This window comes from Paroedura picta, chromosome 3 (assembly GCF_049243985.1).
Source record: "Paroedura picta isolate Pp20150507F chromosome 3, Ppicta_v3.0, whole genome shotgun sequence".
In the NCBI taxonomy this organism is placed as follows: domain Eukaryota; kingdom Metazoa; phylum Chordata; class Lepidosauria; order Squamata; family Gekkonidae; genus Paroedura; species Paroedura picta.
In genome coordinates, this window is record NC_135371.1 from 117911773 (window position 1) to 117935025 (window position 23253).

General features: G+C 44.6%; 1 protein-coding gene across 9 annotated transcripts in view; it reads left to right on the forward strand.

Annotated features, from left to right (window-relative positions):
- The window catches only part of ADGRL1 (adhesion G protein-coupled receptor L1), a 159081-nt gene that overhangs the window by 39887 nt on the left and 95941 nt on the right, over nt 1-23253 (forward strand). Inside the window, exons 1-2 of one of the 9 annotated variants that reach the window (XM_077327353.1) lie at nt 12359-12530; nt 14457-14698. The exons of 7 other annotated variants lie outside the window; for them this stretch is intronic. The gene's annotated coding sequence lies outside the window, so the exon portion shown is untranslated. Of the gene's footprint in view, nt 1-12358; nt 12531-14456; nt 14699-23253 lie in introns of those variants that run through there. One more of the 9 variants, XM_077327352.1, reaches the window with a different exon arrangement.

A 23253-nucleotide genomic window follows, 5' to 3' on the forward strand; every position in this document is an offset into this window, starting at 1 on the left:
TACTGTTTTCAGCAAGTCCAGGGCAAATGTATAGGAGAAATATTTCCAACTGGACTCTGCATTTTCTATTTTGCTTTCATTGTGTTACACAGGGTAGTGAAACAATGCAGTGCCCCACTATTCTCATTCTACCATGGTTTGTTCTGACAAAGCCATAGCTGAGGTTGATGTTTGACCAGATAGTGTTTCTTTTTTTTTGGGGGGGGGGGAGTATTCAGATTACATATTAAAATGCTTAGAACAAAGCAGATTATTTTTGAACTACTACAGCAATTGAAAAAACCATGAGCTGTGTTTGAATGGGAACAAAGTAGGAGAGAGTCTTGCAAGAGCAAGTATGGAACAGATGAAAGGCACCTAGATACAGGTGATGTGGGTGGAGGGCCTTTGTGCAGCATTGAGGCTGAGATCTTAAGGAGAATGTTGGCTGTGAGTACAGTTCTAACAAACTCTTCAGCCATGAATATGAGCTGTTAACAGTCTTCTTCAGTAGTTTCCAAGCACCAATCAGTGCTAATGTTTGAACTCGCTTAAATGGACTCACTTGGATTGGTTATCTGATTCATATAGTGCTTTAGTTATCCCACTATACAGTATCTATCTCTCTCTTGCCCCCTCCCCTCCTCTCCTATGCATTGACTAAATTTTGGCTGTTGATAACAGCTATTCAAACTTGTCTGTTCACACTTCTTGTTCATATTGCTGGACACCTGATAAAATAGAACAGGTGTCCAGTGGCACTTCAAAGACTAACAACATTTATTCCTGGGAAATTTCAAAATAATTTGTAGTAGATGTTAAGTCTATAAGGTGCCACTAGTCTCCTGTTTTATTCTGCTGCTGCCTAATGTGGCTGCTTATCCGACATGCCATGAAACAACTTTCCTCTACCACAACCAATGAATTTTGGCTCATAGAGAAGCTCATACTTTCACTCCTGTCTGCTTTGGGCCTGGCCTGGCCATTACCTGTGATGTCTTTGTAACTCACATCAATTCAGAAGTTCCCAATGTGCAATTCTGCCAACATTGAAATGCTGCACTTTACACTTATTCCTGACCAGATTAATGCATCTATTTATGATCTGGCAAGACAGCTGTGGAACTTGGCCACTCACCCTGCTTTCTGGGATTACATCTTTTCAACTCCCCTGTCTTATTGTTGTTGTTGTTGTTGTTGTTGTTGTTATTGTTGTTGTTGTTGTTATTGTTATTGTTGTTGTTGTTGTTGTTGTTGTTATTATTATTATTATTATTATTATTATTATTATTATTATTATTATTATTATTATTATTATTATTATTATTATTATTATTATTATTATTATTATTATTATTATTATTATTTTTGTGTGTGTGTGTGTACCTTGGATGCATAGCCTGTTTCTGGGCTACATAATAAAGCTGTTATTTATCGTACAATTATAATTAGAACGTTTTGATAGCTGTATCCCACAATGTATTGCCAAAATGGTCTTTAAAATTTGGCATATTTTTTGCAATACTGCACAGCTATCAAAAGGAGATGTGAACATGACCAAACAGCAGGCTTGAAGTTTAGATGTTGGAAACTACCTGGGCAAGTCCATTAAAGCCCAATTGGTAGTAGCTGATGACTGTTTTTTACAATTCGGCAACTTCACTTCCTTCACCCTGCCTTATTGCCTGGACAGTTTTCTCCTGAGAGAATGAAAACGAAGGAGAAGGAAAGAGTGACAATACTCTCAGTACTGTTCTCATTATTCAAGAGAACATTTCTTCCAGGAATAGGGCCCATTCTTCCTCTTTCCAGCATGTCATTGTTCTCTACATAGAGAAATCTGTAAGAAACAGAGCCAAAAGAACCCTGAGGCATATGAAAAGATGAGTTCACTAATGCCACTTCCGCATGTGTGGCAAAATTGTGTGATGTCTCCTACCCTTAATTGCGTGATAATCAATTCAGCCATTTCTCCCCTCCATACTCTGCTGTGGCGTCTTGCCTTTCCCCCTCTCTCACTGCTCCTCAGCCTGTCAATCAGTGGAGGCAACCAATCAGAGGCTTGGGTGCCTCCAAATTTCCCCCAAGAGCAATTAAAAAAATTGAAACCTATGCGTGGCAATGAATACGACTTGCCATGCAAGACAAAGCACACACACAAAAATACAGCAGGGCAAGGGAGGCAGATTTCAACCCCTGCAGTTGTTCAACCGGCGTCTTTTTCTCCAGTCATCCGAAGTAACCCCCATCTCACTACCCAAGCTGGCGACCCCCCCCCATCCCTTCCACTCCTCTTTTCCCCACCACCCACTGGTCCATCCACCTGTCACTCAGTCTTGCCCACTCACCTTGGCTTCTTCTTCCACAAGCACTTCTGAAGTGTGAACACCGCTGCTTCCCCCCCCCCCCGCTTCCCTGCGAGCCCTTGCTGCCACCCTGCACACACACAGACCTCGTGGGGAAGCGTGTATGTGTGGGAGATGGCGGCACCAACAGCAGTGGCAAGGCCTTGCGGGGAAGGCCTTGCATGTGGGGAGGGGGCGTCTGGGGGTATTTCCCAACTCAGAGCTGGCAACCCTAACTGTCATCCTTAGCAGCCCCCTGCAACAACTCAGTGTATTTTTCTTAAGCAGAATAATGCTGCGTTAAATAACCTCTACAGAAGTGTGCAGTGATTTACTCCAGGTTGAGTATTGTTGAGGTCCCTGTCTTACCCCTCCTCCATTTTTTTGCAGGAATGCCTCAACATGGGAGGGAGGGGGGTTGAAATCACAAATTTCCTCCTCTTCCTGTCATCCATCTACTAGTTCTCCTTTACCTCTTTGCCCTATGCTGCCTGGGAGATGAGACAGTTTCCCCTTTAGCTTGCCGGGGGAGTAAATGGTAATGACTGGGGAAGGCACTGGCAAACCACCCCGTATTGAGTCTGCCGTGAAAACGCTAGAGGGCGTCACCCCAAGGGTCAGACATGACTCGGTGCTTGCACAGGGGATACCTTTACCTTTGAAGAGGATATAGTTCCTGATAGCCTCTTCAGTCCCCACTCCAATTCCTCCTAGACCCACTGGTCTGATGATTCATGGGGTTTCCCCTCAGAGGTCCCTGGGCTTCCATCCCATTGCTGGACTCCTGGGCACCATTCTTAAAGGCATGGATCTTGGATCTTGCCTCCATCCGTGATGAGCTGGAGGCTGCCCGCTGCTTTTGTGGTAGGCTCACAGCCCTCGTCTCTGTTGGCTACCACAGCTTAGAAGGGGTGTGGCCTCTAACATACAGCTGAGTGGTATTGGCCTGATTGGGGTTATAGCACTGCCATACATAGGCCTGCCAGCCTCCATGTGTCGGACTGCCACGTGACCACTGGAAGTGGAAAATCTCATGTCCCCAGTGGGCTTTGCCCCCCAGCACCTCAGCAGCAGGCTGGAGAAAGAAAAACATTTTGAAAAAGTTGCCACCAGTGATGGCATGACATCACTTCCATGGAAATTCAAAAGTGGTGTCACACCTTTCTCAAAATTGTCAGAAACGCTATGGTAAAATCAGACTTTTTAGTGATTCCCAGACTGGACTGACATCACGTCCAGGGAAATATAGCATTTGTAGCTATTCCTAAAGAAGCTTAACATCAGTTCTTGGTATCTCTGGAAGTGATATCATGGTGTGGCTGATGGCTGCTCCCCCCCCCCAATGTTCCTGTCACTCCAGTCTCCCATTGGTTGCCAACCCAGGCCTGGCAACATTATCCAGGTGAGACCTATAGTTTTCTTGGAACTGCGACTGATCTTCAGACTAGAGAGATGGGTTTCCTTGGAGAAAATGTCTGCGTTGGGCTGTGAACTCTGTAACCCCCCTGCATTCCCCAGGTTCCAACCTCAAATCTTAAGGAATTTCTCAAGTTGCAGTTAGCAGTCCTGGGCATATAAGAGATAGCTAACACTGTAGTATATTTGTATGAGTGCATTCATGTCAAGAACAGCTACTCTGCTTTTTGTCTCATGGGCAGCCCAAAATTGCAGTAGCTTAACTTGCTGCTGAAATCAATCCATACCATCATGCTTAAGACAAATTCCCTATGGGGATTGCATTTTGCATCCATGTGTAGTGAGAGTCCAGCAACTGCCCATAGGGGGTTGAGACAAACCTGCTAAATGTTCTCTTCCTGTTTCCGGGGTGGGCTTAGTGCTAATGTCTCTTGGTGTTAGCATGCATAAACACTGGCATTACAGTAGGACCAATCAGCTTCTCCAAAAGCTTGTGAAAAATGAGGGATGGACCTCACACCTAAAAATATATTCTAAAACAAGTCTTAATGAATGAAATCTTTGATCTTGGGAGGACCATAAGAAAACCCCTCTTACGACACACAAATTGGCTCAAGACTAATTAGGTGACCTTAAAGATGACTTGTGTATCATTTTGAGAGGCACTGTGGTATTTCAGTATAGCGTTATATGTCCTTATTTGATTTATCAAATGTATATCCTTCTTCCTGAATGGGACTCAGGGCAAATATATACCCAGTTAAAAATGCCAAAATGAAGATCTGAGAAGACGGGGAGGACCATGCCAGGAGAGGCAGTCTCAAAGGTAGAAGGGTCCCAGGCCATTTAGGCTTTTAAAGGTAATGGCCAACACTTTGAATTGGCACTGGAAACTAATAGGGAGCAAATACAGTTGCCATAGTATAGGTGTTATATACCCTAATCAGGACACTCTTGTCAGCAATCTGGCAGCTGTCTTCTGGACCACTTGCTGTTTTCAGAGGTAGCCCTGTGTAGAGCCACTGAAGTCCCCTTTTTACCGCCCTTAGTTCATCTGTATACCTTCTGGAGGCCCAAATTCCAGGAATCAGTGAGTTCATCAATAGAGCTGCCAGCACAGCCAGACAAATCCCACAGAGCATTCTGGAATCCAACTGAATCCATGAGTGAACACAAATAAGCTTGTCACCCCTGCAGAGGGAGGAGGCAAATTTCAAACTATCAGTTTGGGGACATGGAAGGCCAGCTCTGCCACGCCAGGTAAACAGGGAGTCAGCTGGTAAGCCAGACAAAGGGTAAAGTAGCAAGACTCCCACTCTCTCTCTGGCACCCCATGCCAGGCCTATCCATTCAGTGCCTGCAGTATTTGGGACCGGAAGCTGTTTCAATCCCATTTGAAAGCCAAAGCCAGTACGTGTAATAGATTGTCACACTTGGATCTGGGAGACCCAGATTCAAATCCCCATTCATCCATGAAAGTTTGCTGAATGACCTTGGGACAGAGATCGTTTCTCAGCCTAACCAACCTCAGAGGTTGTTTTTGTGAGAATGAGCATGAGAAGGGGAGATTGATATCACAAGCTACTTTGGTCCCCAATGCGTATTCATGGAGCATACATCATGATTCAATCAGTAACATACATGTAGGCGGCAAAGGAACTCTCTAGAGACAGAATAGAGACCAGCTGACAGAGCAGAAAGACATATCCTCGTGCTTCTGGGCATAGATGGTAAATGGGGGTCAAAGGCCCCTTGCAGAAATTCATGCCCAAATGTAATGGAGTTATTTCATGCAAGACATTTTTTTGAAAAGAACCTCACTGTAGGAAAACAAAATGTGTACACTTTCAGGTGTGAGTCACACCCCCGGACTTCAATGTGGCTGCGAATACTTATTTTTGGAAACAGCACAGGCTTCCGAATGTGTTTTGATTTGTTTTGATTGTTGTTTGGATGGAAGATAATATCGTTCTCATTATGGCTGCTTCTATGTCTTAATATGGTTTTTGTCTTGGTCTGATTTATTTTTTAAAAAACTTGAGTTAATGTACATTTCTTTCTATTGATTTGGACAGGCAGGGTATCAATTATTAAATAGATAAAATAATAGTGAGAAGAATGGCAGTTGCTTGATTTCCCATGACTGCACCCATGTTTCCTCCATGGGCAACTGTTACCACAGTGTAGGCGAACGAGGGACGTGGGCCTTGGCGTCAAAGGAACGATGGCAATTTCTGATAAGCCCTCGCTAGCCTGATTGCATCAGATCTCAGAATCTAAGCAGGATCAGTAGTTGGCAGGGAGCCCACCAAAGAGTACTAGAGTCATGATGTGGAGACAGGCAGGGGCACACCACCTCAGAATGCCTCCTGCTTTGGGACCCTTACAGGGCTGCCAGAATTCAGCTGTGAGTTGATGACAAAACAGCAAGAACAAGAAAAGTTTGTTTGGAGGAGTGAAATAACACAGAACTCAAGCAGTCCCCTCTTCTTCCTTTTTTTTTTTTTTGCCATCTAGCAGCAGCTGACATCTGGCAGCTCTGTAGTTTTTTCAAGGCCAGAGGCCTTCTGAGGTGGTTTGCCATCTCCTGTCTCCCCTCCAAGGAGGCTGACCAGGTCCAACCCTGCTTAGCTTCTGAGATTTGGAGGCAGTTTGCCATAGCCAGCCCCTGTGTGGCAACCATGTTCTTCCTTTCCAAATACTAACCAGCATGGACCCTACTTTGTTTCTGAAGTCTGATCTGTCCTGGGGCCCGTGTTCAACATATTTATAAAAGATTTGGATTTGGATTGGATGAGGGATTAGAGGGGGTACTTATTAAATTTGCAGACAATACTAAACTGGGAGGGGTAGCAAAGACAACAGAAGACAGAATCAGACTACAGAATGATCTTGATAGGCTCAAGAAGTGGGCAAAACTGAATAAAATAAAGTTCAATAGGGACAAATGTAAAGTTCTGCATTTAGGTAGGAAAAATCATATACACCAATATAGGATGGGGGAGACTTGTCTTGGCAGTAGTATGTGCGGAAAGGATCTAGGAGTCTTAGTAGACCATACATTGAACATGAGTCAACTGTGTGACTCAGTGGCTAAAAAGGCATATGGGATTTTGGGCTGTATCAAACAGAATATCGTGTCCAGATCATGGGAGGTGATGGTACCACTTTACTCTGCTCTGGTTCGGCCTCACTTAGAGTACTGTGTTCAGTTTTGGGCACCCCAGTTGAAGAGGGATGTAGACAAACTGGAGCATGTCCAGAGGAGGGCAACAAACATGGTGAGGGGTTTGGATGTATAAGGAAAGGTTGGGGGAGCTTGGGCTGTTTAGCTTGGAGAGGATATGACTGAGAGGGGATCTGATAACCATTTTCAAGCATTTAAAAGGCTTCCATGTAGAGGATGGAGCAGAGTTGTTCTCTCTTGCCCCAGAGGGATGGACCAGAACCAATGGGATGAAATTAATGCAAAAGAAATTCCATCTAAATATCCAGAAGAAGTTCCTGACAGAGCAGTTTCTTGGTAGAACAGGCTTCCTCGGGAGGTGATGGGTTATCCATATTTGGAGATTTTTAAACAGAGGCTGGATAGCCATATGATAGAGAAGCTGATTCTGTGAAGGTTCAAGGGGGTGGCAGGTTACAGTGGATGAGCGATAGGGTTGTGAGTGTCCTGCACCGTGCAGGGGGTTAGACTAGATGACCCAGGAGATCCCTTCCAACTCTATTATTCTATGATGGGATTGAGCTAGTGAGACACTCTAGAGACTAACAAAATTTATTCCAGTTTATGCAACACTTATGCTGGACTAAATCCTGTTAGTCTCTGTGGTAGAATTGGACTCCTGTTTTATTTTACAGGTATTAATGTTCTATAATTGAGCCACATTTCTGGAACTCTTTTGTTTGACTATTGTGCTGGGACAATTATAACTGGGTAAGATTGGGATTTTATTCCCCCCAGGACCATCCTGCTGTCCTAGGTATTACTTGATCACTGGACAGAGACTGAACATTGGCTGTCCTATTAAAGAGGATTTCCAAGAAAGGGCATGATGTTGATGTGGAGGCCCTTAGGGCAGTTGTAGAGCATAAGGTCCCAGCTTTCTGTCTCTTGCATACTCTGGATAAGGGACCTTCATGGAAATGGCTGATCTCTCAAAAGGTAAAAAAAAAAGTATCCTCAAGATGTCCCTTAAATTCCTAATATTGAAATTAGGAATTTATCAAAATATCATATTTGGACAAGAAATTAGCTGGACTCTATTGGGGGCAGTCCTTTTTTCCAACATTTTTTTTTCAGATTTGGTGTGTGTTCAATGAGACTCTCAAATGCTGTATTTGAACTGAGCAAGCTAGCACTGTGTGCCTTGGATCCTCAATTTGAATGTCATAAACATTTTGGATGGATCTCAAGGAGTTCAGTGTGCACCGCTTGCTCGGTCTGGCTAAATTAAAGCAGGTCTAGTGGTGGCGGAAGAGATGCCTGGTGTTCAGAGTGATTGCATCACTCCTGGCATCCCAGCTTAACCGTTCCGGTTTCCAACAGAAATGGATTCCTATGGATTCTGGTTCCGTGAGGAAGCACCACAGGGACAATGCTTGCCTATGACTCTAGGATGAGACCCGTATCAGCTTATACGTGAACTACTAAGCAAGGGAGCTTTTTACTTATCCCTGAATGTTTTTGGTTCAGCCACCGATCTAGGGGTACTTTACATAATGAAAAAAGAAAAGCCTAGTCCTGTCCCAAAAATCTTACTGTCATCAGTTTGACATTTGAAGAGACAGCACTGAGGATGGGAGCTGAAAGAGTCAAGAGGAATGGAAAGAAATGTATGCAAACTCACTTGATTTGTTTAGGCTCAGAGTGCCATTCCATACCACCTATATGGGGGAAACCCCCCCCCCATCCAAAGTTGCCTTGGTGTAGTGGTTAAGAGTGGTGGCCTCTAATTTGGAGAGCCAGGTTAGATTCCCTACTCCATTAGATAAAACCAGCTGGGTGACCTTGGGCTAGTCATAGTTCTCTGAGAGCTGTTCTCACAGCGCTCTTTCAGCCCCACCTACCTCACAGGGTGCGTGTTGTGGTGAAAGGAAGGGAAGGGTTTGTATGATGCTTTGGGACTCCTTTGGGTAGTAAAAAGCAGGGTATAAAAAGACAACTATACTACTGAAGACAAGTGTGCAGATGCCCAGGCCTCAAAGGGTTTGTTATTAAAACATCTACACCGTGCACCTTTCCCAAATGTAGGTGAGCTCAGGTATGCCACAACTCTGGGACAGCCCTTCTTTGTCCTGTGTAGATCTTAGCCAGCAAGTCACTCTAACTGCATTATCAAGTAAGGTAAGACACAGGCTGTGTCTCGTCTTAGTGAGAGGGATTGCTTATCCGTTTCCACATTAGCCATTTATCTATTCCACATCGGCTCTTCCACTGTGTTTTTCTCTCACATGGAATATGTGGTCTCAGAGGAAAGATTAAGTTACCCAAACCCTTCAATTCTCTACGTGTGAGACTGCTTTTAAAATGTTGTTTAAAAAAGTAAATCCTTGGGAGAAAGTGACATGTGACTCTGTGGCAAACTTGCATTGGCTCCTTATGTGGTGGAGTCCAAGTGTGCCGAGTGACGCATGTTAGGGGAAGAAACCCTCAGCTACACTGACATTTTACTGGGTTTATTAATTGGATACTTGTAATCAAAGAAAAGATCTTGGAAGGATTTCTGTAACTTCATGGAAATATTGGCGCAATGTCTTCCTATCTTCAAAAAGGCAAACAGAGTGCTAACTCATTTAAAGGTTTGGGGACTGGAAATTAACACTGCAAATATCAGTGCTCCCTATGGAGCATGCTCCCCTTGGCCATTATCTAGTTCTACCCACTTGTCTCACGCAAAAACTAGAGATCTTACAATGTGATATGTATTTCCATCAGCATCAATAAATAGCTCGATCAGTGTGTTAATATGTTGTAGCGTAAAAAAGACCTTCGAATTATGGTGTTGGAGATGAATGCTGTGAATATCATGAACAGCCAAAGTTACCAACAAGATGGTTTTAGAGAGGAGCAAACCAACTATATCATTAGAAGGCAAGATATTACAGCTAAAGCTCACTTACTTTGGACACATCATGCTATCAAACTCGTTAGAAAAATCATTAATGCTCAGCATGGTCAGCGGCAAAAGGAAACGTGGTCGCCAAAGGATCCGCTGGCTCAACACGATAAAAGCCGATACAGGGATGACCATGAATCAACTAAAAGAATCAGTCATTGACAGAAACGTATGGCAAAAACTTTCCTATAGAATCGCCGAGGGTCAGACACAACTGAACGGATAACATCATCATTATCATCATCAAAAAAGGCAAATTCTGTGCTAGGAAATACTAGGAAGGTGATTGAAAAATAAAACAGCCAGTCATGTAAGGCCATTCTATAGACCTGTGGTACAGCTGCCCTTGGAATTTCATCTTGATCGCCCTATCTCAAAAAGAATATTTTTGCCGTGGAAGAGATGCAGCCAAAAGATCAAGGGGGTAGAACACCTGTCTTATAAATAAAGGATTGGGAGCTTGGAGCTTTTTAGTTTAAAGAAAAAATGACTGGGGGCAGTTGGGGTAATAGAACTTTATAAACTTATGTATGGTTGAGAAAATAGATGTGGAGAACTGTTTCTCCCTCTCATAACTTTAAATAATGTGGGCATCCATTGAAGTTAATGGACAGTAGGCTCAGGACTGACAGACAGAAAGAAGTATGTCTTCACTTAATGAATAGTTTTCTTGTGAACTTCACTGACACAACATATAGAGGCAATTGCTAGTTTAGTTGGCATTAAAAGGGATTAGACAAAATGATGGAGGATAGCTTTGGTAATGGCTATTAGCCACAATGAACAAATGGGGTCTCCATATTCAGAGGTGTAGATCCAATTGTGTATCTATGGATGCAAGGATTTTCAGCATGACTTTCGTGGTTCCTCACTCCCCTTGCAACCTCCCCATGAAATATATTTTGCTTCTGGGTGAGAAGTAGATGCCCTGGACCAGGATTTCTGAGGCCATTTTGGTCTGTCACAGGAAGGGGAAGCCATAAAAGTCAACCTCTGCAGGTGGGGGTCCTTTTTCCCATGATAACTTGCCATTGGATTGACATGTACTGGGGGAGCACTAAAAGAAGAAATGTTGGTTTCCATGCCTCACTTATAAGCCATTCGGGACATCTGATTGGCCACTGTGTGATAAGGGATAGTGGAGCAAATGGATCATTGGTCTGATCTAACACAACTGGTCTTATAAAAAAAAACATTCATCCAGATCTGCAACCTAAGATGGACACTGCAATTCACATACAACTATGGGTCTGCATTTCGATCAGCTGCATATATATATGGCTGTTTCTACATGTGGTTTTCCTTAGCTGGATTAATGTACTTAAGTACTTTGTATAGTTCAGCCAGCCTGTTTAAGGAAGAATATTATGAAACTGGAGTAAATACATAGAAGGCTGGCACATATTATCTGGGAGCAGAACACCAGCTCAGGTAAAAGCTAAGGGGTTGCCTTTTTTGTCATATAAAGAGAATAGGCCAAGGAAATGTGATTTTCAGTTTTACATAAAACTTCACCAGATATGGTAATGGGAATATATATAATTGGATTAAAGGGGGTTAAAACAGATGTGTGAGATGGTGTCATAATGGCTAGACCACACATCTTGAGATGGCTAGACCACACATCTTGCAGAGACTGACCCCAGACATTCAGCCGTCACAACCCCACAGTGACTGATGAGGACTGGAGTGCTTACTCTATTAACACTTATTATATGATACACACTTTGAGAGTGGACATAGTAAGTGTGTTCTTGTTGCTGATGTATATTTTCAGCAGTGACACTCATTATTATTATTATTATTTAATTTTTAGACTGCCCTTCTCCAAATAGGTCTCAGGGCGGTTTACAACATAAACCATTAAACCTTTGCTCATGAATGGTCGAAGAGAGAAGCTGATTTGACTGCTGAGCTTCGTCTCTGTGTTTTCATCTAATCTCCCTACTCTAGGGAATGGCCTAATGTAGCAGTAGAAATCTGTGCAACCAAGGGCCCGTGCAATGGTTTGCCCAGGAGATCAAAATCATGAGCAGAAACTTCTGACCTTCAGAATACAGAGTTTCTGGCTATTTGCCTTTTGCTTTTTGAGCTTCATCAGTTTGTCTTTTAAAGATCAATGACAGCCTTGAGTGGGCCTAATTTGGATCAGGCCAGTGCAGGGAGGACAGAAGGGAGGAGGAAATGAATCTTTCCACCCCACATGGCTGCTGTAACTAACAGCTACCTTTAATGGAAAAATAGTATTTGGCCCACCTTTTTTTTTCTTTAAATGGCTACAAAAATGTAGGGGTGTCTAGTTTCGTATTGCTAAACTCTGTTGGGGCTAAAGTCCCCCCCCCCCAGGGAGCCATATTATGAATCGGCCTCATGGGGTTGTAATTGAGCTTTAAAAGATACTAGGATGATCCACTCACAAATCACCCATTGTTTTGTTTATTGTATCCTTAGACTAAAAGCCAAACTCTGCTCTGCTTCTTTTTCTCTTCGTTTCTGCTAGTGCCCGATGAAATCCAACGAGAATGGAAATCACAGCTTGTGGTAACCCAGTACTCTGGGGATAGCAACCCTTGGTGGTTAGCACTGCGATCTGTCTTTACTTTGAAGCCTTATCTCTTTCCTTGAGACTTAATGACCTGCATCTACTGACAACTTAAGGCCTGCGCTCCAGGTGAATAAAGGGTTACACCTTAGCTGTGGCTCTAAGCTGTGTGAGGATAATTTATCAGCCAGCAAGTGCATTGGCTTATATTGATCCATGCACAGCCCTGTGCAAATAGAGTCAGAGAGAGCGAGAATTAGTCCCAGCATGATGGTGACATTACTGTTTCTATTACAGAGCAGCCCAGTTTGTGCTCCGGATACTGCTGTGCTGGGCACTAAAGTAAACGCAGAACAAAGGATAGACTCTACCCCTAAGTTCTCCCTATCCAAGAACAGGAGTGATTCGTGTAGCCACTGGGGAGAGCTGGAAATTGGGAAGATACAATGTGTTTTCCACAACCTGTTCTATACTGGGGGAGCAATCCAGTCTATTCATGATGCAGGCTAAGTAATGCTTTATAGTTCAGTTTGCTATCATGTTCCAATCAGCCAAGTCGAACATTTGAGAAACTGCTGGTTCATTTTCAGACAGTTCGAATATGTTCTTGATTGTGCCAAGAAGCTGATTGCACACGAGAATTCTCAAGCTGTTTTCTTCCACCACAGACCGCCACTCTTGTATCCCCTCCCCATCTGCTGCTGGCCACATTTAAGTAAATCAAACATTTATTTTTCACAGTGAGTGATTTACAGCTGTGAGAAGTCTCCTTCCTCCTGCCCCTAATGCCTGCTTTTGCCACATGTTTGCTAATAGGAAAGGAAATTAAAGGGAGAAGGTGTTTACCTCTTCAACCTCCACTCAGTTTTGCTATCCAAATGCCAGCTCCCTGCTTTGTTATTAGCACTTTAAAGGAGAAAAGACAGGCATTTTCCCCTTTAAAATGCCAACAACAAAGCAGGGAGCCCAGTTCAAAACTGAGTGGAGGTCGAAGGGTTAAGCATTCTTCTGTGTGCAGCCTCCAGGCAAACTGAGGCTGTACAACTCCCTCATTTAACTGGCAGAACAAGTAGTGTACTCTTTGTCTGGTATGTTTAAGCCTTAAGAAAACCTTGGCCAATTTCATGTTCCATTCGCTGAAGTGAACACTCCTTGAAGAGGTCATTCTTGAGGAGGGCACACGCTGGCACAGGCTCATGGTAATGTTAGTCCGTGGACAAATGAAGAGTCACAGTTTGGCCACCCCTGGTGTAGTGGTTAAAGTGTCAGGCTAGAATCTGGGCAACTCAGGTTCGAATCACTACCCTGCCATTGAAGCTTGCGGGTGACCTTGGGCCAGTAACACACTCTCTACCTACCCTACCTCTCAGGAGTTGTTGTGAAGATAAAATGGAATATAAGAGAATGGTGTAAGTTGCTTAGGGTTCCCATTGGGGAGGGGAAAGCCAGGGTATAAATGAATTTTGACCAAAAAATGTTAAAGTTCTTGGTTTCTACTTCTTCCATATAAATTGGTTGCCTTGGTGACTTATCTTTACCAGGAAATGGGAGGTGCAAGTGTGCCTCTGCTGATTCTTCTGGATATCTCAGGGTCTTTTAGTATCAATGATCATTATGTTATTCTGGATCATTTAGCCAAGGTGGATTTGGCAGTTTCAATTTTGCAATAATTCCAAGCCTTCTTGGAGGGTAGAGCCCAGAAGGTGGTGCTAGGATACTGTAGGGCTGCACCACAATTGTTAGACTAGGGGCTTTTAGAGAGCCAGTTTGGTGTAGTGGTTAGGAGTGCGGACTTCTAATCTGGCATGCCGGGTTCGATTCTGCACTCCCCCACATGCAACCAGCTGGGTGACCTTGGGCTCGCCACGGCACTGATAAAACTGTTCTGACCGAGCAGGAATATCAGGGCTCTCTCAGCCTCACCCACCCCACAGGGTGTCTGTTGTGGGGAGAGGAATGGGAAGGCGACTGTAAGCCGCTTTGAGCCTCCTTCGGGTAGGGAAAAGCGGCATATAAGAACCAACTCTTCTTCTTCTTCTTCTTCTTCTTTACTAGGTTCTGTTCTTTCTCCATTGCTGTTCAACGTTTACATGAAACTACTAAGAGAAGCTGCCCAGAGGTTTGGAGGATAGTATCAACAACATAGCTTTCTCTCTTCTTTTCACTTGGTTCAAAGAAGAATTTTTGGTCCAGTGTATGGGATCAGTGATGGGCTGAATGAAGAGACAGAAGTTTAATCCAAAGAAAATAGAAATTCTGATAGACAGTCTTGGAAGTGTTGGACAAGGCTTTATAAGGTACAGCTCTTATTGGATTTACCATCACTCATAGACAACCAGGTGGTGGCTGTAATCAAAAGTGCTTTTATAAATTTCATCTTAAACCAGCTGTGATGTTTCTTGATGGTCTGATCCATAAGAAGAAGAGTTGGTTCTTATATGCTGCTTTTCTCTACCAGGTGTCTCAAAGCCTTCCGTTTCCTTCCCCCACAACAGGTACCCTGTGAGGTAGGTGAGGCTGAGAGAGCCTTGATATTACTGCTCAGTCAGAACAGCTTCTAACAACACTATGAGAAGCCCAAGGTCATGCAGCTGACTGCATGTGGAGGAGTGGGGAATCAAACCCAGCTCACCAGATTAGAAGCCGCCACTCTTAACCACTACACCAAGCTGGCACAGATGCCCTGGTAACGTTTGAATTAGTGCAGAATTGCACACTATGTGTGTAGTTTCCTTTGACAAGATTTCATATATTTCCCAAGTAAGCTGCTCAAGCTCTGACAGGACCAAGTCAATTTGTGCAGTAACACCTGCACTGTTATATCTTCATTAGCTTCCATTTGTGTTTCCGGATCCAAGTCAAAGAGCTGTTTTTGATCATTGAAGCCCTACATGATTTGGATGAAATATACCTCAAAGTATACCTCAAGGATCATCAGTGGTAACATAGATTTGACTGAAAGTTGAGATCATTATGTTCCTCCAGCATTTGAAGTTCAGTGAGTGGATGCAGGAACAGAGCCTTCTCTGTAGTTGATTGCAGATATGATGAGGTTCACTTTACACCATCTTTGTTGGATTGTTGAAAGACTATCAACACTGTGGTGTTCAAGTGGGCTAACCTGTTGATGATCCTCTGTTGACTTGTTGCTTGTTGTATTTTTGTCAGTTTTGGCTGCTTATTTGCCATTGGAGGGGAATTTGGATGCGTTTGTGTATGCTCTGAAGAATTTTAATTTGGGACAACAAGCTGCATCGTAGGATCCTTGGGGCAAAAAAATTTTTTTTTCTATACTGCCCTTCCATATGGTTATAGGCAGTGAACAAAATAAATGTGAATAAAATAAATACTGACTCTTGTGAAAGTCCACTTCAATTTTGTGCATCTTCCTTATTTTAGCTATTGGTCCCGGAGTGGGTGAATGGGAGGAGTAGCAACTCATTGCTGCTGGATCTGATTTGGTTCTAATCCATATTTTTAGAACTCATCAGTTACTTACAGATCGATAGTGTTGTTCATGCTAGTATTGGATCACGTCTGCTTTCACAGAAAGGAAAAAGACCGTTCTAGTGAGTTCTCTTAAGATGACAAAAAGAAACTAGCCATGTAAAGAATGAAAGGTATGCACATCAAGGGGGAAAATTCATACCCCACTGGTTGGACTCTAGAGACAATCCTGGTCCCCAGTCAGGAGAGAGAAAACTGTAATAAAAATGAGAGAAAATCCAGAGAAATTGCAACAAAACGATTATAGGGATTTAGAGGATTAAATAAGTGAGATTAAAAGAGCTTTCTCTCTGTGTATATGTAGCTGCAAAACAGGAAGTGCAAAAAGGCTGCCTGGATTTGTGGTAAGGTGCAAACTTCACAAATGCCAGGACAAAGTGAGATATTTTCTTGTCTAGAATGGAGTAAAGAGGGCAAGAAGGCAACTTGAAATTGTGATGTGGGGAAAGCAAAACAGAGAAGCTTAAATTGCCATAAAGGGGTAGGAATGTTGTGGGGTAGGAATGCTGCCCATCAAACGGCAAAAAAACACCAACAGTCAGCCACTGCTCATTTGCATAAGGTAATTTATTTCAATATAGGCTCACTTGAATTCTCAAATTTAAAACTGGCCAGGTAGCCACCTTGTGGAGACATGCACATCCCAGAAGACCATCAGCTTCAATTGGTATGCAGAACACTGCTCCTATATAGAATCCTGAGGTTATGTGTACAATTTCTATGTGTTTCAAAAACAATCTCTGCTTTGTTAAGATTGGGAGCTTTTCAAGGGATGGAGTCCTTTAGAGCTAGCAGTTCCTGTTAACAAGAGCAGGAAATACCAGATATTTTTAGTTCAATACCTGTTTGTATGAGATTTTATTTATCTCTTTAGATTTACAAATACAATCAGTACAGCACACGTGACCTGAAGTTGTAATATTCTTTTTAAAAGACTCCTATTAAAATACTGGAAGTAGTAACTTGTTTTTTAAAGCAGTGGTCCCCAACCTTTTTATCACTGGGGACCGGTCAATGCTTGACAGTTTTACTGAGGCCGGGGGGGGGGGGTAGTCTTTTGCCAAGGGATGTTGCCGCCGCCTGAGCCCCTGCTCCACTTGCTTTCCCGCCAGTGCCCTTGACTTCCCACCGCCCGCTGGGGGGCACTGCCGGCAGCAGCTGCACAGTGCCATGCCAAGGGGGAGCCCCAGCCATGGCGGCCACCAGAGAGCACCAAAGGTGAGCCGGCAGCAGAGTGGCAGGGCAGCCCCCGAGGCAGTAACCGGGGAGGAGGACGAGGAGGAGATGCGGACCGGTACCAACTGATCCACAGACCGGTCCCGGTCTCCGGACCGGGGGTTTGGGACCACTGTTTTAAAGGACACTTACTAAAATGTGGTTTAGTGCTGTAGTCCTACAATTGTGAACTTTGGTTTTAAGAATTTTGGTATCTTGTGCCTAGTGGCTTCTGAGCATGTACAGGGTTAATGTGTCCCTGAGCATGCACAGTGCACATTTATTTTATATATACAATAGTTCCCAATAGGATTGACAGGAAACTGGTCAAATATTGTTGTTTGACTGCCTAATATTTGACTGTAGCCATATATTGTCATCTGTTCCATTAAGTCAAGAAAATGTAAGGGGTAACTGTCTCATGGACAGACATATTGTCTAGCGTCTTAAACACATCTCGCTATTCTTCTATAGTTGAAAGTGGAACATGGAAGTCTTGTTCCGCATGTCTTTCCCCAAGGCCTGTGTGTTTCCTGCTGCTAAAAATTTCAACGGTGTTTATTCAGAACACGAGACGCATTGTGGGGTGGGAGGGGGGGCTTAGTCCAAGAAGCTGCCAAGTGGCTGTTCAGAAGTGGAATCCAGGTCTGGGAAGACTAATGAATCCACTGGTGCTGGCCTTGGTGAGTGTTCTCTGCAACTCTTGGCTTGGGTTGCTGCAGGTTGCTGTGATTCAACTCAGCAGGGACAGGGGCGTGTGTAAATGTGATAGAACAGAACAGGAAAATCAGGTTCTCCCCCAAATGGCTATGATTAAGAGGGCTTAAAAAGAAATTAATCTTTTCATTTCATAGTGCATGTTCCTGGATGCCCAGAGTAGAAGGATGTAAGGCAGCCATTTTAGGCTTCCAGTGTAACAGTTACTTTATGTCACTGAGAATAGTCCTAAATCAATGAATGATGCTATAGTAATAACTGGTGGTACTGTAGAACAAGATAGGCATTTGAAGCCTCCATATCCCATCCTTTGAAGGTAGAGTTTCCAGCTTGAAAGGATAGGTCAGCATCGAGGGCCTTTTCAGAGGAAAGCTTTATTGCACAACACACCTGCAATAGTCCTTTATTTGTTGCACAGATTGCAGGTATATGCCTTCTAGGAAGTGCTTTTCTTTCAAGGATATTGCACAGCCCTGTCATTCAAATGGCTTGCATTATAGCTGGGAAAGTGCAGTTCCTTATCATTCTAGGGGAGGCCATTTTGGTTTAGAACAGTCTTTTTCAGCCTTTTGATTATGGAGGAACCCCTGAAATATTCTTCAGGCTTTGAAGAACCCCGGAAGTGATGACAGGCCCCTTCATAGAAGGGGATGTGGAAGTAAGAGGTGGGAGCCAGCCAGTCAATCAGTAGATCATTTACCATTTCCATTGTGGAGAAAGAGATGAGGCCTGTAGTGCAACAAGAGAGGTGGACTCTAGATACTCTGGGACCCTGGTTGGGAATCCCTGGTTTAGAGCAAAGGCTGTGTTAGAAGCCCCTACTAGCTAGTGTTTGCGACACTTCTCAAGCAATACAACTCCCCTAGCATGCTTGTATCACAACAGCAGCCTTTAGAGTCTGCAAAGAGGACCTGGTGTGGAAGTTGAAATTGATTCATCTCAGGCAAAAGTGTGGAAAAGCTTCTTGACAGCTTTACACTATAACAACCACAACCCTTAGATTTTGCTTTGAGAATTTTGGCTAACTGCAGTGAAGAGACTTTGACTCGAGAGTAATGAGTTTCCACTCCCATGCAAATCCTTTATTTACAGGCTGAACACTCCCTCTCCGATAAACTGATTCAGCTGCCTTTCAATTCTTCGTAAAGCAGGAGATAGAATGGAACAGAACAGAAGAGAACATATCTATCCCTCCCCTTTGATAAAGGCTTTCTGTCCCCTCCGTCCATTTTCTGCAGACGGGATACTGTGCCATGTGATGCAAACATGTGGGTTAGCTGCCCTATCAAAATACAAAGTGACTCAGCAGGGACTCGGCTAACCTGCAGGAACCTCATATCAGCCAGCCTGGTTGGGCTGCAGAAACTTTATCTGTACACCTGGTACATTTATATACTTCCATTCTGCAAACTGAATTAAGGCTATTTTACAATTCAAAATAATAGCCTGCTATAGAATGAACACAGTGGGAGGTGAGAGGAAAACAAGCCAACTCAGCTCAGATCATTTATTAAAACCATCCCCTTCATGCCCAGATGGAGTGGCCACCACGGGAGATCGCTGTGGGAAGGTGGGATCAAAGAGCACTTGGTGCTGGGTGAGGTGAGGGAGAGCACATCCTTCCCTCTTAGGTAGGTAAGCTGTGAATGTAACCAAAGGCTAGTTTTGGGAAAAGGGTATAAATGTGGGAAATGTCAGTTCTCTATGACAACAGCCTTAAGGTAAAGTAGGGTTTGGATCCTAACCTATTTTTGCTCACAAAAGGGAGGGAAGGATTTGTTTGTTTAACTTTCTCTGCAGCCTCCCACTTGTAACCATCAAGATTTGGAAGGAGGCATGCTACACAAGGAGCACCATTTGGAGAGGCACAGAGAGCAACAGAAGGAGTGGGGGGTGGGGGGAGTAGGAAAGTCTGTAGTACAGCTCTGCTGAATGCTGCATCAGATCCGAGCCAGAGTTCCTAGCTTGGCAGCTGGTTTTGCGAATGGCAGCCAGGCTTGGGAGGAAACGGCCGGCAATGTAACTGGGATTCCATCCTGGACTCCTTTGCTTGCATATCTGCCTCCAGGTATGGACGACTTTCTCCCAAATAACACAGTAATTGCCATGCTAGGATGCCCTGGATGTTCCTTCCAAGGCTTTGCTTTTGTAGCATCTTAGGGCTGCTCTTCTCCCAAAGCCGAGGACGGAGCCGTTACCTTTGTTCCAACTTGTGCTCCATCACCGGATTGCACTGCACCAGCCAGACATGCAACAAATGCCCTTTCGCTTCCCCCTGTGTAATAATCACTTCCAGCCCTACATCTGGCTCCTGTCTCACCCTGGTGTACATTACGGAGATATGTACATCGCCGCCCTCTTGGGGGTAATGCAATAATTTGGCAGTTTTAGATGTAATTAGGCAGTTTCTTAAGAAGCGGCGTCTTTTCCCAAGAGAGACAGAGAGAGAGAGCAGCCTTGTGGAGAGATGATAAATCCATAATTAGGGAGGGTTTTTGAAAGTGCCTTCAATGCACACAGCCCTGCCTAGGAAAGCACATTCCCATCCCTGCTTCACAAAGCCCAGAGCAAACAAGGTGAAGTGCTGCGGGACAAACTCAGGATGCAGCTGAGGCAGGAGCTGGACGGTGCTCTCTCTGTGCTGCGATCGGGCTGGCGGGGGTGGGGAGATTTTCGTCTGCTTGTTAAATCGCTAGTTTAAGCTGGGATGGTTTGAGTCTGTTTGCATGGCAGAGCAGGAAATTAACATGAAAGGCTCTGCAGGGGATAATCTCTCCCATCAGAGAGTGCTGACACAATTGCTAGAGAGCATTGTGTGGCGAGGAGACTGTGGGGAAAGGGGCTCAGGGCCACAGACATGGACTTTGTGCTAGCCGTGGGGGGAAAGGAATAGAATCAGAAGCATTTTCTTCTTTTGGCTGTGTGGCTGTGGCCTGGTCATTTTAGTCCCTGACCATTTTGCCAGTGACCGTGGCTGGCATCTTCAGAGGTGGGACGTGGCCAGCCACAGTTACTGGCAGAACATCAGGGACTAAAATGACCAGGCCACGGCCACACAGCCCGGAAAACCCACAGGAGCTGGTCAACTCCTGCTGTGAAAGCCTTCGACAGTTCACTTTCTTCACTGCATTTTCCAAGGACAACGACAATTAGGATTTTACACTTTAGGTCTATACTTGTATACGTGGTTTTAATGTACGCGTGCTTTTAAAGTGTGTGTGCTTGTTGCCATAATGATCAGCTGTCCTTGCTTCCAGAGGAGTCAGGCAGGTGCCTGCTGACTCTACTTGGTGACAATCATATGATTAGCGGTTCTTTAGTGCCCGGTGTCAATCGGAGGCACTGGTCGCAGGCAGTCTCCCTTACAGTAATCGTCGGCAGCAAGCATGGCAATTGGTTGTGCCTGTGAGGCTTGCTCTGTGAGCACTGGTAGCATGGGGACCTCCTTGGCCATGGAAACAACATTGCCTTGCATCACCGAGATCGTAACCGCTGTGATATTTAGTTGTGTGTATTCTCCTAGTAGAAGTTAACATCACGCCTGGCGTACTTCCCATTGTTTATTAACAGTGTCACAAATGTTTGTGTAGAGAGCGCTGTGGTGAAGAGTGTACTGTGCTTTGAGGCGAGGGACAGCAGTGGTGGAAGTGAACATTGGACTGTAGGAGAGCCACAGGGCACAGCTTTCTGGTGTCTTAGTGGTGCCTCTTCTCAGTATTTACAGGTGTCTTGTGTGTGTGTGTGTATATGGGGGGGGGTGCCCATTTGCTAGTTCTCAGGTTTGGACCTCATTAGTTCTTCAGCAGGCAGGCAGGCATGAAAAGCCACTGGAGCAGGGGTTCTTTCTGCATCCACACTGAACTCGGGAAGAGCAGGAGACGTGAAGGGAATGGCTCCTTCTCAGAACTCGGTGTTCTCTGGCTGTGATATATGTGGTCCTTTTTCACCCCATCTCCTGGCCTACTCTGAGCAAAGCCATACTCCTTTCTTCTGTGAGAAAATTTACAGCTACTTGCTTATGTTGAGTGTGAAGCTTTCCTGGGGATTCACGGTCCCGCTGCCAGGGAACCAAGGGCTGGAGCCAAGAGTGGCATGTCGGTATCTCTTTGCTATGTGCCGAAACTGCCAGTGTCCTTCTCCAGGAATTTTTTTTTGGGGGGGGGGCGGATTACAGGAGTCAAGGCACTGAGTGAGAAACGCTCTCTCCATAATGATTTCAGTACCGTCCTGCAGTACTGGCAGAGGGGACGGGATGTGGGAGTCCACCAGAAAGAGTGTCTTTTGCTGGGCTTCCCTCCTTTGCTGCAAGGGTAGCCTCCCTCCATTCAAGAGGGATCCTTTTCATGTCATAGATGCAGAAAAATATAGACAGCATATGTAAAATAGCTTGGGCATAGCTTGGTACATAAAACAAATTTTTGCTGAACACTTCCAGCACCCCGACTCTTTTGACCTGTTCGTGCCTGTCTGAAATTTTGGGATCTGATTACCATGCCTGCCCTGAACGTACATTTCCTACCTCTTTCATGTCATGAAATGCTAACTGGTTCCTGAATGATGTAGTGGGGATTTTTTCCCCACTTGGCCCCGCAGTGAACCTGCCTGTTGCTGAGCATGGAACTGGTATTCCGGGTCATCCCAGAGCAGGTGGCCCAGAAGATGGCAGAGTCGGTGTGTTTAAGTCAGCCAAGGCCCCATTGTTGCTCTGCTAGGGGGGCACGTAGCAGCTGCCAGAGCATCTGTCTGTCAGCAGGGGTCTGTTATCAGATTTGCCTGTGGGGATTAGGGCTGGTTGGTGGGTTGTTGTTTCTTCTGTGTCAAACACCCATGTTAACACGCTCCTTTTGGACAATAGAGATTACAGAGCAGCCTAAAAGAGCAAAACTCCTAGCAGTCTCCAGTCCCCTGCTCCCTGCCCATGAAATTTTTGCCCCCGTGTCTTTGGAAGGGAATATATTGTCTATGAATGTTGGGTAGGCAGCCTGAATAGTACCGACTAGCCCCATCTTATCAGAGCTTGGAAGCGAAGCAGAGCTCGTTAGTAATTGTACCAAGGAAGACTGGAGTTGCTATGCAGAGGAAGGCAATGTCAAACTACTCTGCTCCTCTCTCTGGCCTTGAAACTCCCATGGTCCTGGGGTCACCATGAATCAGCTATGCCTTGACAGTACCCAAGATGATTATTGTATTATCGATCTGGTGCCACTGAGGATACTCTTTTGCTTGGAAGAGTGTTTACAAAGTTCTCTGGCTACACAGGTATCATGCTCTGGAGCTCAGGCCCATTGCCAAAGCAACCTGGGTGTTCTGAAAGCCATTTAACTGCCCATCTTGTGTAAGGTCAGTAGTCACCACAGCCTCTGCTGCTGGTCCCTGAACTATGCAGGAAAGCACCTGTTGCAGTCCTCCTTTG